Source organism: Mustelus asterias, chromosome 9, assembly GCF_964213995.1.
Source record: "Mustelus asterias chromosome 9, sMusAst1.hap1.1, whole genome shotgun sequence".
Lineage (NCBI taxonomy): Eukaryota > Metazoa > Chordata > Chondrichthyes > Carcharhiniformes > Triakidae > Mustelus > Mustelus asterias.
In genome coordinates, this window is record NC_135809.1 from 104,651,462 (window position 1) to 104,666,910 (window position 15,449).

Consider the following 15,449-nt stretch of genomic DNA (forward strand, 5'->3'; position numbering starts at 1 on the left):
GTACAGAATTCCCTAAAAGTGACGTCACAGGTGGATAGGGTTGTAAAGAGTGCCTTTGGTACATTGGCCTTTATAAATCGGAGTATCGAGTATAAAAGTTGGAGTGTTATGGTAAGGTTATATAAGGCATTGGTGAGGCCGAATTTGGAGTATTGTGTACAGTTTTGGTCACCTAGTTACAGGAAGGATGTAAATAAGATTGAAAGAGTGCAGAGAAGGTTCACAAGGATGTTGCCGGGACTTGAGAAGCTGAGTTACAGAGAGAGATTGAATAGGTTGGGATTTTATTCCCTGGAGCGTAGAAGATTGAGGGGAGATTTGATAAAGGTGTATAAGATTTTGATGGGTATAGATAGAGTGAATGCAAGCAGGCTTTTTCCGCTGAGGCTAGGGGAGAAAAAAACCAGAGGGCATGGGTTAAGGGTGAAAGGAGAAAAGTTTAAAGGGAATATTAGGGGGGGCTTCTTCACGCAGAGTGGTGGGAGTGTGGAATGAGCTGCCGGATAAAGTGGTAAATGCGGGGTCACTTTTAACATTTAAGAAAAACTTGGACGGGTTCATGGATGAGAGGGGTGTGGAGGGATATGGTCCAAGTGCAGGTCAGTGGGACTAGGCATAAAATGGTTCGGCACAGACAAGAAGGGCCAAAAGGCCTGTTTCTGAGCTGTAATTTTCTATGGTTCTAAGTTACTGTGAAAATCCCCTATATGCTAGGCAGGAGAAATGGCTGAACAGTTTGCCACTTTGCTCTCACAACCATCTCCTCGGCATCTCTTGACAGGACAAGGTAACCAATTCAGAGGTCCTGGAGCAAGCAAATTCCATCAGTGTACACTCATTGCTAAGTCAATGATGCTTACACTGGCTCAGCTACATTCACCAGATAGACAGTGAATTGAGAAAACTTCAATATTATAGCTAGGGCACATATGATGCTCTCACTAAAACCCTGGAATGGAAATCATCTAGTTCTGAAGAATTTTCACTCTTTAGAGCATTATTTTCTTCTTTGTTGCAAGAACATAAGAAATAGAAGGGGTAGGCCAATGATCTTATACATGGGGAGCTGGACTTCAGGTCACGACCTTCTTGGTGTCCGTACCTCTGCTGTAAGGGTACCTGCAAGTGAGATATGAAGATGGCAGACATTGACACTAACAGCTGAATTGTGCACCTTCTCAGCCCACTGCAGAAAATGCAGCAGAAATTGCCAGGTCAGAGTGGAACGCCTGAGCCACATCAGGCAATGCTTAATACAGAGTTAACCATCAAGGCGCAAACCATAGCTGTACAAGATAGAAGGCTGTCAGCAGAGCTTCTAGAAGGGTAGCACTGCGAGTCTAGCCTAGAGCTGACAAAAGCACGGATAAAGGTTTTGGCAGCAATGGGAATGAGGTACAAGCAGGGGAGCGTTTTAATGTGGCTATGGAAGTAAGTAGTTTTGGCCATGGATAGGTTGTGAAGCTCAACTCAAATAGGATGCCACAGTTTAGCACACCCTGAGTGAATGATCAGTCATGAATGGAATCAAGTAGAACCAGCATCTGTAGTAAAAGCTGAAAAACGGCTTTCGTATTCCTGATTTTTAATTGGAACAAATTTTAACTCCTTTCCTCAAATTAATGTCAGACAACCTGATGGCAAAGAGATCAAGGGAAGTGGTTTTGGTTTGTCCATTCTCAAAGTATAAATGGAAACTGACCACTTGCCTGCACGTGATGTCAAGATGAAATCACTTCAGTGGGAAGTGTTTAATTAAAGAGTTGAGCAGGCAGTGGAGAATCTATGGAGAGAATTAAGAAAGTGGAAAAGATTTGTGATTGCAGAGGAAGGTAGACTTTCTGTAAAGTAGCAGATTGCATAAATACAGAGATTAGACAAGCATGCAGTAAAGGCAAAGTGGTTAAAACGGGAACAAGTGAACTAGTACATGTCAGAAAGGTAGTGAATTTTCTTGCATATTAGGGATGGATTTCTGCAATGGTATGTCCTAGAATGGACGAGATTATGTCATATTCGATTTATTCATGAGCAAGGAGCCAGATTTAGTTAATAGTCTAATGATACATAAGCATTTATCTAATAATTAACATAATATGATCCTGAAGTTTGAAACGGAGAAACATGAATCAGCTACTGAGATTGTAGATTTAGGTAAGACTGACTTCAATAGGATGAAACAGACTGCCCCAAGTAAAGTAGGTAAGTATTTTAATGGGTAAAACCTCAGTAGATCAATAGGGAGTGTTGAAAAAAGAATGTAATGTGATACAGAGCCTGTTTATGTCCCCTAAGAGGCAAGAGCTGTACTTACTGAAAAAAAGAGCCAGAGACAACTAAAGAGGGTGAGGGGCAACATAAAACTAAAATAAATGGTGTACATAGAAAGAAACATGGATTCAGGCTTAACGGGGAAGAAAGAACAGCAAAGGGTGACAAAACAGATTGAGCTTCAAAAGCGATTTGGAAAGAAAGGGGTATCAAAATGAGCACAATTGATTACAATTATATTAGGATAAAGGATAGTTAGAAGCAATATGGGCCCCTTGAAAACGGATAGTGATATTGTCAGTGAAAGTAAGGAAATGGCAGACGTAATTACTTTGCACCAGTATTGACAGTAGAGTAAGCGGTAAGCATGCTGCAAATCCCAAGGCAACTGATATTGAATCAGGCACAAAGAACTCAACCAGAATTAACAAAAACACAATGCCAGGCCAGATCATTGAATATATCCAAGGCTGAGCTAGACAGCTATTCGATTGACCAGGGATTCAGGGATTGTTGGGAGTCAGGGCAGAAAATGGAGTTAAGGGCAGAATCAGATCAGCCATGGTCTCATTAAATGATAGCGTAGGTTTGAAGGCCCAAATGGCCTACCCCTTCTATTTCTTATGTTCTTGCAACAAAGAAGAAAATAATGCTCTAAAGAGTGAAAATTCTTCAGAACTAGATGATTTCCATTCCAGGGTTTTAGTGAGAGCATCATATGTGCCCTAGCTATAATATTGAAGTTTTCTCAATTCAGGAACTGTTCCTTTACATTGTAGAATTATGTTTGTCATGCTGCTGTTTTAAGAAAGGGGAAGGTGAGAAACCAAGAAATTGTAAACCAGTTAACCTAACATCTCTTGTTGGGAAATTGCCCATTGTTGTCGGTTATCCCTCATTTCGAGCATGACGTCTCCTCTGAGTTGAGAGTTTCTGCTGTAGGTTTTTGTGTGACTGAACAGGCCGATACCTGAGCACAAAGTAATGGGATTTGGAGTGCTGTATTTGCTTTCTTCTCTGCTGCTGCTCTGCCTCATCATGAAGGCATTGTGAAATTATTAGTCAGTAATGAAGGAGAATGTGACTGAACACCTTGAATATTTTCAACTGATCAAAGAGAACCAGCAGAGATTTGTAGGTCATGCATGACAAACCTGATTGAATCTTTTGAAGGGGTGACTAAAGTAGTAAACAGGGACTTGTCTTATGGATATTATTTGCATGGACCTGCAGAAAATTTGATAAAAAGCCTCATATTGGGACTGTTGGCTAAAATTGAAGACCATGGAATTGAAGACAAATTCCTAACCTGGTTAGGAAATTGGCTGAGTGGCAGGAGACAGAAAGTAGGGTTCACAGAATAGAATAGAATCCTTACAATGCAAAAAGAGGCCATTCAGCCCGCTGAGCTTGCACTGACAACAATCCCACCCAGGCCCTATCCCCATAACCCCACGTATTTACCTGGCTAGTCACCCAACACTCTAATTGACAATGTGACTCGTGCTGTCCTTCCAGAATTTTTGTTATGGCCTCAACTATTCAATATTTATTAATGAGTGAGGTAAAGAGATAGAAAGCCACATATCCAGATTTGCCAATGACACAAAGATAGGTGGCATTGTAAGTAATGATGGAAACATAACATTATAATGAGATCTTGGTAGATTAAGTAATTGGGTAAATGCATTTCAATGTAATCAACTGTAAGGCCATCCACATTGGACCTAAAATAGATTGGATTTAAATGGTGTAAAGCCCGAAACAGTAGAGGTCTAATGAGACTTGAGGTCCAGGTAAATAGATCATGTCACAAAAATCTACAGAAAATAATCAAAATAGAATATTCGCTTTTATATCAAGAAGATTAAAATATAAGTGAGCCGAAGTCTTATTTCAGCTATACAAAGTCTGGTTTGAACACACTTGGTGTACTGTGTTCAGTCCTGGGCCCCATACCGTGGAGGAGATGCAGTGTGGATTAACTGGTACGTTATCCCAATTCCAATGGTTATAGAGGAGGGATTATACAAACTAAGGTTACAGCGCCTGAATTTGAAGGGTTTAGAGGTGCTTTGATTCAGGTTTTCAAGGTAACAAGAAGATCACATAGGGTAGGTAGCGAGACAGAGAAAATGTTGGGCGGACTTGAAACCGGGAGTGTTTCAGATCTGACTTTTTGACCTGTTCTGAGGCGTCCCCATACGCACTCTGCCTGAAAAAATATCAGCGAGTCCAAATCACGCTGTGGAGGCTTAATGCGCCCGAAACCCTGCAGCTCCGATTGGCACCTCCAACTGCGCATGCGCAGAAAAAAATGATAGAATGCTGCTCCCTTGCCACATCGTTCCCGGGCTGGATAATGCCTCCCTCTGGCCCCCACAACATTACTGACCACCTTATCCCCGCCACACCCCTGCCACCCAGACTGATTGCGTTCCCCCCGCCCCCCCCCCCCCCCCCCCCCCACACACCTCGGGCAGAGTGGCAGCTCGGGCACAATGGCAGCGGACCCCCTTCCCCTCCCACTGATCTCAGGCAGAGTGGCAGCGGACAAACCCCCCCCACCTCCCCAACCGATCTCAAACAGAGAGCCGTCGGATGCTTGGCACTTACCTCTTCACTAACCCTCACTGATGGAGCACCCGAATCGAGCTTGTATGGGGCATGGCTGTTTCACGCCGATTGTGGACGGGCAAATGCGGTGATAAAGGGGGATGTGCTGGTAAAGTTGGGCGTGCAGCCCATTAAGTCAGTTAAAATGCAAATGCATTTAAATTGCCGTCATGGGCACGGTCCCGATTGTGGCCATTTTCGGGCCTTGGTAAAGGGGGAACTGGCGCGGAGCATGCACGGATCGCGCTACTCGCCTCACGCCCGACTTTACCAAGTTTTCGCGCCAGAAAACGGGCGCAACGCGATGGTAAATTCGGGCTGAGTTCAGTATTAGAGTCGGCCTCTCAAGTGAAATTAGGAAACTGCATACTAAGGTGTTAGAAATTTGGAAAGCTCTTCTGTAGATGGCAATCGATGCTAGATCAATTCAACCTGAGCTTTATAAACCTTTTGTTATCCTCACATACTAAGGGATATGGGACAAAGGTGAGTATGTGGAGTTAGATTGCATATCTGCCGTGATCGGTGAATGGCAGATCAGATGCATGGGGCTAAGTGGCCTATTCCTGTTCCTATGTGACTGAAGTGCAGCATGTATGTGAAGAAGCAGAGACACCAGAGAGATCCTTGGGGAACTTCTGAGATCAGTAGCAAAATAAGCTGTTGTTGGAGATATATTGAATGTGCAGACTGGATTGGAATCATGCAAGGACATTCCCACAGCAAGAAAGACAAGGCAATGGTGGAGGATAGTACAGTTGACTATCATTGTGTAAAGGAGAGAGGTTAGAAGACAAAAGCACATAGTGAATGGTGGATCAATCACAGTCGAGGTCATTAATGATCTCGACCAAGGAGGTTTTAGTACAGTCAACGGGATGGAAGCTGAACTTGAGGAATTCTAACAGACTGGCAAAAAGTGTGAAGTTATGTCCTGCAGAATGCTGGGACCACTGTTCACAAAATACACGAATGATTTGGATTCCGGATTTAGGAGTACAACTTCAAAATTCAGGGACATCAAATTATGGTGATGAGTGGGTGGATAGGGGTGGGGGTGGGAGGGGGGCGGTGAATATAGTGAAGACTTTATATTTAGTTATGTGTATAGTAGACAGGAATTTACAAATGTAGTCATATCGATTAACCATGATCTCATTGAATGATGGAGCAGACTTAATGGGCCGAATGGCCTACCTTAGCTCCTGCGTCTTATGGTCTAACAGTTTTTTAAAACTCTAGGAATCACAGGAATTGTTTTTTGGAGCTATATAAAGGAGCTGTGGCAGTTTCCATCATAGAGACAGTTGAGAATGTTCAAGAGGTGAAGTTCACGATATCAACTGCAGCAGTGATTCGTAATATATGAAAATCAACGCTGAATTTATGAATTTGGTAGTTTAGCATTGTACTTAGTATTATGTATTGTGCTTTGTTTGCTAAGCTAGATTGAAGCAATCTACTGTAAATATATAATTTTAATATAGCTACTTGTGCATTTCTGCTAAATACATTCTCTTATATAAACCTAAAATGTGGTTTGATGTGATGTTCTGTCTTTATTGAACACAAAGGTACCGTTGAGAAGTAAAATAATTCCATTAGTGAAAATAATTAGTGGACAATTATTCTGATTGTAATCATGTGCATTAACAATAGCTTACCTAGATATCAAAGCTAGTGATGATGCTCTTGTAAACAAAGAGGTTTTGGCATTACCTATGACAATGAACTAAAAAAGACTTGTGTGGAAATGTATCAGTTGAAAGCAATGACAGATTTCTGGATTTTAGAGAAGAAAGAAAGGTTGGAAATGGTATGGGGGTTAACGGTAGCACAGTGGTTAGCACTGCTGCCTCACAGCGCCAAAGACCCAGGTTCAATTCCGGCCTCGGGTCACTATCTGTGTGGAGTTTGCACATTTTCCCCGTGTTTCCTCTGGGTACTCTGGTTTCCTCCCACAGTCCAAAGATGTGCGGGTTAGGTTGGCCATGCCAAAATTGACCCTAGTGTCAGGGCATTAGCAGGGTAAATATGTGGGGTTACAGGAGCGGGGCCTGGGTGGGATTGTGATCGGTGCAGACTCGATGGGCCAATTGGCCTCCCTCTGCACTGTAGGGATTCTATGATAAAGAGGATGGATGGAGGGTGTAATTATGATGATTTAAAAAAGGAGAGTGACTGAGCCTGAGAAAGGGGTGTTATTGGTGATGTCAAATAACAATATAGGGACCAGGTAATGTAAGTAAGTGGTCATTAATGGTTTGGGCAGAGGATTGAGAATGAATGATCTAAATCCCAGGGCCTCCAGGGGGCATGAGGGGAGATTAAAGGGAAAATACAGAATGATGGCATCAGGAGTAGAATAAGTGGGGACTGGAGATGTTCAGGAGCTTGGCAAAGCAAGGGGGTGGTAGCAGAGGCTTGAGTCTTCGAAATGAAGAAATCATCAGTTCTTTGTACTCACAGTTAGCAGTAAGGATTTAAGGGGGAGAAAATGAATCTGTGAAAGCAATTCATCATGGAGAAAATAAGCCATAAATTATCCTTGCCCTCCAACATAATGTTTGATTAAAAGGAAGATTTGGCTGATGAAAGTGTGACATGATAGAGGTGAAGATGGTTGACCAAGATCAGATGCCAAGTGACAAGGCCAGTCATACCAGGTGTGCTTGAGTTTGTGACCCACGGAGTTAATGAACAAAGATTAAAACTGTGCTAGTCGGAGAAGATGAGTCATTTGGGACAAAGAAAGGCATTGAAAACAGAGATGAAGGAACCATTGAACAGGTCAAAAAGCAGCACAGCCATTGTGACGGATGGAGGTGAGAGGAAAGGGAGTTGGAGGATGGCGGAAGAGGTTTGTTCCCCCCCCCCCCCCCCCCCCCATTTGTGGAGTAGGAGATAAGAGGGGAGGGGAAACATGAGTCATAAAGTTTTATAGCATGGAAACAGGCCCTTCGGCCCAACCTGTCCATGCTGCCCAGTTTTTACCATTAAGCTAGTCCCATCTTACCCATGTAATTGTCTAAATGCTTTTTAAAAGACAAAATTGTACCCGCCTCTACTACTGCCTTTGGCAGCTCATTCCAGACACTCACCACCCTCTGAGTGAAAAGATTGCCCCTCTGGACCCTTTTGTATCTCTCCCCTCTCACCCTAAACCTATGCCCACTAGTTTTAGACTCCCCTATCTTTGGGAAAAGTGATGAGTGAAAAGTGAGATCTAAAAGGTATCAGAAAGATCCTTATTAATGATTGAAATCTCATAGGCTGCATGATGTGATGATGTCAAGTGAATCTGGGTATGCATTAGACTGAGAAAGCAGAAGGTCAGTGAAATTAGATGAGGGGTGACGAAATGGAGTTTAGATGCAGGTTGAATCATCCAGAATATTAAGTTGTCCAGCATAGAGTGAGGGTGGAAATCTCAGTGATTAAGTCAAGGTACATTTTAGGATTGCAGGAGGAGTAGGTGATAATGATTTGAAGTGAGAGGTGGGAGGGATGGAAGAGGATGAGGTAGTTGAAAGTAGAAAATGGGGAGTGCTTAAGGTGGGATTAGCAATAAGAGACATAGCAACCCGAGCAGTGTTTCTGGTAAGGCAAATGATGGATTGTGTAGCCAGCTATGGAGGATTTTGTGAGGGACACCCAGGGAGTTCAGAGCAAGGGCTGGATTTTACGGTCTTGTTCAGGCGAGACTGGAAATTCCCGCCCAAGGTCAACAGAAATTTCCACTGTTGGAGCCTCGCCCGCTCCGATTCTGGGTGGGCGAGGTGGTAGAGTTCCAGTGCAAGTTTCCGATCAAGCAGGTTTATAGGGCAGGGAAATAATTGAATTTTAGCAGAGAGGAGAGAGCAGAAGTGATGATGACAGGAGTAGCTGAGCATGAAAGGAGGGGAAAGAGGAGGAGAAAAGGATGAGAGAATATGAGGAAAGAGGGCAAGAGACGAAGAGGGGAAAGGAGAAAAGAGGAAGATGTGCACAGAGAGACTGGGAGGAAGGGTAGAAGGGAGAGAAAGAATAGAAAAGATGTGGGACAGAAACTGAAAGGAGGAGGAAGACGAAAGGAAAAGTGATAGGGAATGGAAGGGAATGGTGATCGAGAAGGAATGGAAGGGAGAGGTGATTGAGAAGGATGGAGAGTTGCTGATTGAGAGACAAGTCAGGTCATCCAGGCTTGAAACATTAACTCTATTCTCTCCACAGATGCTGTCAAACATGCTGAGATTTTCCATTATTTTCTGTTTTTGTTGTGCTCGAAAATTTCTCTGCTCTTTGGTCTTTTGGCACAAGTCTACAATTATGACAAACTTCCAAAGTTCACCATTAGATTTAAAGCACGATGTCCTCAGCTTATGAAAGACACAATATAAATGCAAGTTCTTCTCTTTGTACAATTCTTTGTAATGATTAAAGAACCCAAAGCAAAAATACAACAGAGGTATAATCAGAACACTTCTCATACTCTTTGTTTTTGAAAAAAAAAGCACAATATACATTTTACCTCACTGAAGCTTTCCAAAATTGTCTTTCCAAAATATATAACAAATAGCTACTGGCAGAAGGTAAAATGAGGTTAAGGAAAGTGTTCCACAAGGAGAATATTCCATTTATACAACAGACTAAACAGCAGTGATGCATCCTAGGAAATCTGGCGCACTCTTATGCTCAAATTGTGTAATCTAAATTCAATGTAGTTACAGCTCTGGGCAAAAATATTAACTTCAAACCCACGCTTTAGGGAGAATCTGAGACCTTCAAATAATTTTAATACTGGCATTGAGATTCTCAAAAGATAATTCCATGAATAAATTTGTTATTGCAAAATATGTATTTCTAAAAATTTTTATTTTTTTCAACCTTATATGTTGGATATTAAAAATTAGTGAGAAAAGCATTTTGAGTAATTTATGGGAACCCAGTGGCTAGTTTGTTTTTTCTCAAATAATTCAATCTACAACTTTAAAGTAGCAAGTATTGTGTAGTGCATAGTGCAATGTTCAAGTGGAAACACTTTAAGGGTGTCTTTGAAGCATCCATGAAGAGATCTAACAGGTCTTAAGACACATGGGAGAACCTGGCTTGTGACTGACCAAAATGGAGAAGGCTTTCGCTCACAAAGGCGTCAACCACAGCAACAGACTTCGTAGCGAATGTACGGAGGTGAAGCTGAGGCATCGGAGTGAGTACACAAAACCTCCAAACAACCCATTCCCCCAATCCTGCAAACACCACCTGCCCCATTTGTGGCAGAGTCTGCAGATTGGGCATTGGAATTATCAGCCGTCTCGGAACACATTGAACCAAAGTGGAAGAAAGTAATTCTTGATTCTGAGGAACTGCCTACGAGAAGGCCTTCAGTTTTAATGCCCATTAGTATATCATATCTTTAAAATTTATCATCTACTGATAAAGAAAAATATGAATCCTGTTTTAGGTTTAAAATAAAATCCTGATTCAGTAAAGTTCCGCCAATCGAAAAAAAACCCTCAAAGAGCCATTTGTGTCCATGGAAAGATCCATGTTTACTGGGCAAAAATTAGACTCCATATATCATTCAAGGACTACCAATTTAAAATACTAATAAAGCATTGTGAGGGATTAAAAACCAGAAGTGCAAAAACATCCAGTATCAATGTTAAAAGTACCGTCTTTAACAACCAGCAACAAATTTGATTTATCAAAACATTGTATGGTCTAGTCCTACTCTGGTTAAATATACTATGTATCTAAATTAAATCATATAGGGATGATCTGCTTGCAGTCCGATTTTGATAAATGGGTAATATCTCCAGTGGAGTATTTCATTTGTGAGCCTGAATAAAGTAATTTAAAAACCATCAAAAATGTCAGATGTCCTCTGACTGCAGCTTACTCTCCCTTTAACCTTTGAGATCTGAAGTGGTAGTTGTGCAGCAAAAACGAAAAATGCAACACAATTACAGTTTCTCAGTTTGCTCGAAGTCTAGTACAACGAGAGAAATGCTTTGTGATGGTTCCACACATTTTTATGACTATACTGATTGATATGAGACCTTCACCGGAATAAGGAGCAGGGCTATTTGAAGCACAAAGTGAAAGCAGGACATTTAATTACTGTGAAGTCCCTCCCTGCCATATTCTATCATGAAAAGGAATTATTAGTTCTTAGTCATTGCTAGATAAAGCTACTTGGGGCCATTTTTCAAAAGAAGGACATACACGCTACAACATACCTGTTCGCTAGCCAGATAAAAAAATGCTTGCTGTGCTGCAGGTTTAGAAACTATTTTAAGCTCCTCCAAGAACTAAGAAACAGTGAATAGTTTGTTCAGAGGTGGGCTTTAAGTAATCCATGGAAACAAGAAGGATTGAAGCAGGAACCAAAGACTTTCACATCATAGAATCGTCAATATATTTTTACTTGTCAAAAGAGTAAAGCAGTGGTCACTGCAGCCAAATGGCACACAGATGGTAAACTTGCATTGTACTTGAAGCTTGGAAGGAACTCTAACCCAGAAAATTTGTCCCCCTTCTTGGCCTCACCTGATTTGTTGCCTGCTTCATATTGGGCATAATGGAACAGAAGTGATATAGACATAAATTAATCAGAAGCATGGCAACAAACCTGAGAACATTGCACAGTTAAAGAGCAGATGGAAGGCAGTGCACTCCAATCTCGTGTATCCCAGGCACAGGGAAGAAAATATGAGCTTTTAGATGCAGCGAAAACCTGCATTCCTCGTCCTCTTTTCATTATTCCACAACATCTTCTTGAGAGAGGTGGCTACCAAAAGCTGATACAAAGGCCTGCCACTAGTTCCCACTAGAAGGGTCACCAGCTCCCAATTTTGCAGATAAATAATTTTTTTAAACTCCCTGCCGCTTTGAATGAGCAGAAGCATTCCCAACCTGGCTACAAAGATAGCAAAATTGGCAGTCTGGAGTATAGCTGCAGGCCATATCCTTTCCAGCATCTTTCTAACCTGTGCCCTGGGGAATTTCCCAACAAATGGAAGTTTGAGGGGTAGCATACCTGACATTTACCCTACCGTCTCGTTCCTCTGCCCCTATTGCAACCTATTGGACACAATAATATTGTAAATAGCCAGCATGGAAATGCACAACTTACTGCACTCATTAAATTGCAAAGTGTACTCCGTAGGGAGTTGGCATATCACTTAGCTATAAAGGATACTAAAATTATTCTGTGTCACTTTTGTGAGCCTTTTATATAGACCTGTATTGAAAGCTGGAAGATTTCAAATGCATTATCTCATCTGTGAATTGTTATAATTATGTGACTGAACATCTTACATACTGGGGGGGGTGCGGGGGTAGGGAGGTCAAAGCTTTAAAAATACGTATACATTTTCTATCAACTAATATGCACAAATGATTTTCCAATTCAGATTATAAAACAAAATTTATAGAAGAGGATACAGCTGTTATTTCATTACAAGCTATAAAATTACTCAGTCAGAAAATAGATTAATATTTGAAGTTCATATAACTCAATCCATTAAGTATAGCAGTAGTGCTGTGACAGTGCATTTTACCAAATGGAAATATATTTTATAATGTAATTACTGGACAAGCAACAGTAGCTTGCTGGAGCAATCCCTAGCAGAAACAGCAAGCATAAAGCACTTGAGTTACAACTCACAGATCGACTGTGGTGATACTCCTAGTAATCAGGTGATCCACTGACGGGGAATTTAGTTGTGGCCTGTTTTCAGGCGCGTGACTAATAGCAAACAATTAGCAAACGCCAGAACCTGGAAGCTTGAGGCTCAACTGCAACTGGGCTTCATTTAGCTCATTATGAAAGCTGCTTATGTCTCCCTTGCCTTCAGAGGCAGCTTGGCTTTTTCTCACAATTTCACTTGCAGACACTCCAACCACATTGTCTCAAAACCACGAGACAAGCACTTACAAAAATCAAGAGATCTGGTATAAAAATCATAGGTTGCTATTATTTTCAAACATAAACCCAATATAAATTGACAGTTGGGCGGGAATGTTACCACCATTTATGCCGGCAGGATTTTCCCATTCATTAAAAGCTTCAAGAGAGCAAGATTGATTATCGTATCATGTGAATAGCTTTTTGGCATCTTATAGCGATGCTATTCATGTGACTACCCTAATTACTACTCTTAAAGAGAAAGTTGAGAACTACATTGTATTTGTTATTACCTCCATAAACTTTAACCATAGAACATAGAACATTACAGCGCAGTATAGGCCCTTCAGCCCTCGATGTTGCGCCAACCTGTGAAACCATTCTAAAGCCCATCTAACCTACACTTTTCCAATATCATCCATATGTTTATCCAATGACCATTTAAATGCCCTTAATGTTGATGAGTCCACTACTGTTGCAGGCAGGGCATTCCACGCCCTTACTATTCTCTAAGTAAAGAACCTACCTCTGACATCTGTCCTATATCTATCACCTCTCAATTTAAAGCTATGTCCCCTCATGCTAGCCATCACCATCTGAGGAAAAAGGCTCTCACTGTCCACCCTATCTAATCCCCTGATCATCTTATACGCCTCTATTAAGTCACCTCTTAACCTTCTTCTCTCTAAGGATAACAGTCTCAAGTCCCTCAGCCTTTCCTCATAAGACCTTCCCACCATACCAGGCAACATCCTGGTAAATCTCCTCTGCACCCTTTCCAATGCTTCCACGTCCTTCCTATAATGCGGCGACCAGAACTGTACGCAATACTCCAAGAGCGGCCGCACCAGAGTTTTGTACAGCTGCAACATGACCTCCTGGCTCCGAAACCTAATCCCTCCACCAATAAAAGCTAACACTCCGTACGCCTTCTTAACAACTCTATCAACCTGGGTGCCAACTTTCAGGGATCTATGCACATGGACACCGAGATCTCTCTGTTCATCTACACTACCAAGTATCTTACCATTAGCCCAGTGCTCTGTAATCCTGTTACTCCTTCCAAAGTGAATCACCTCACACTTTTCCGCATTGAACTCCATTTGCCACCTCTCAGCCCAGCTCTGCAGCTTATCTATGTCCCTCTGTAACCTGCAACAACCTTCTGCACTGTCCACAACTCCACCGACTTTAGTGTCATCCGCAAATTTACTAACCCATCCTTCTACGCCCTCATCCAGGTCATTTATAAAAATGACAAACAGCAGTGGCCCCAAAACAGATCCTTGTGGTACACCACTAGTAACTGAACTCCAGGATGAACATTTCCCATCAACCACCACCCTCTGTCTTCTTCAAGCTAGCCAATTTCTGATCCAAACCACTAAATTACCCTCAATCCCATGGCTCCGTATCTTCTGCAATAGCTTACCGTGGGGAACCTTATCAAACACTTTACTGTAATCCACATACACCACATCAACTGCTTTACCCTTATCCACCTCTTTGGTCACCTTCTCAAAGAACTCAATAAGGTTTGTGAGGCACGACCTACCCTTCACAAAACCGTGTTGACTATCCCTAATCAAATTATTCCTTTCTAGATGCTTATAAATCCCATCTCTTAAAATCCTTTCCAAAACTTTGCCCACAACAGAAGTAAGGCTCACTGGTCTATAATTACCAGGGTTGTCTCTACTCCCCTTTTTGAACAAGGGGACAACATTTGCTATCCTCCAGTCTTCTGGCACTATTCCTGTAAACAATGACGACATAAAGATCGAAGGCAAAGGCTCTGCAATCTCCTCCCTAGTCTCCCAGAGAATCCTGGGATAAATCCCATCCAGTCCAGGGGACTTATCTATCTTCACACTTTCCAGAATTGCTAACACCTCCTCCTTATGAACTTCAATTTCGTCTAGTCTAATAGCCTGTATCTCAGTATTCTCCTCAACAACATTGTCTTTTTCCTGTGTGAATACTGACGAAAAATATGCATTTCGCATCTCTCTATCTCTTTGGACTCCACGCACAACTTCCCACTATTGTCCTTTACTGGCCCTAATCTTACCCTAGTCATTCTTTTATTCCTGACATACCTATAGAAAGCTTTAGGGTTTTCCTTGATCCTACCTGCCAAAGACTTCTCATGTCCCCTCCTGGCTCTTCTTAGCTCTCTCTTTCGGTCCTTCCTGGCTAACTTGTAACTCTCAAGTGCCCTAACTGAGCCTTCACGTCTCTCTTCACAAGAGATTCAACTTCTTTAGTACACCACAGTTCCCTTGCTCGACCACTTCCTCCCTGCCTGACAGGTACATACTTATCAAAGACACGCAGTAGCTGTTCCTTGAACAAGCTCCACATTTCAATTGTGCCCATCCCTTGCAGTTTCCTTCCACATCCTATGCATCCTAAATCTCTAATCGCATCATAATTTCCTTTCCCCCAGCTATAACTCTTGCCCTGCGGAATATACCTATCCCCTTCCATTGCTAAAGTAAACGTAACCGAATTGTAGTCACAATCACCAAAGTGTTCACCAACCTCCAAATCTAACACCTGGCCTGATTCATTACCCAGTACCAAATCCAATGTGGCCTCGCCTCTTGTTGGCCTTTCTACATACTGTGTCAGGAAACCCTCCTGCACACATTGGACAAAAACTGACCCA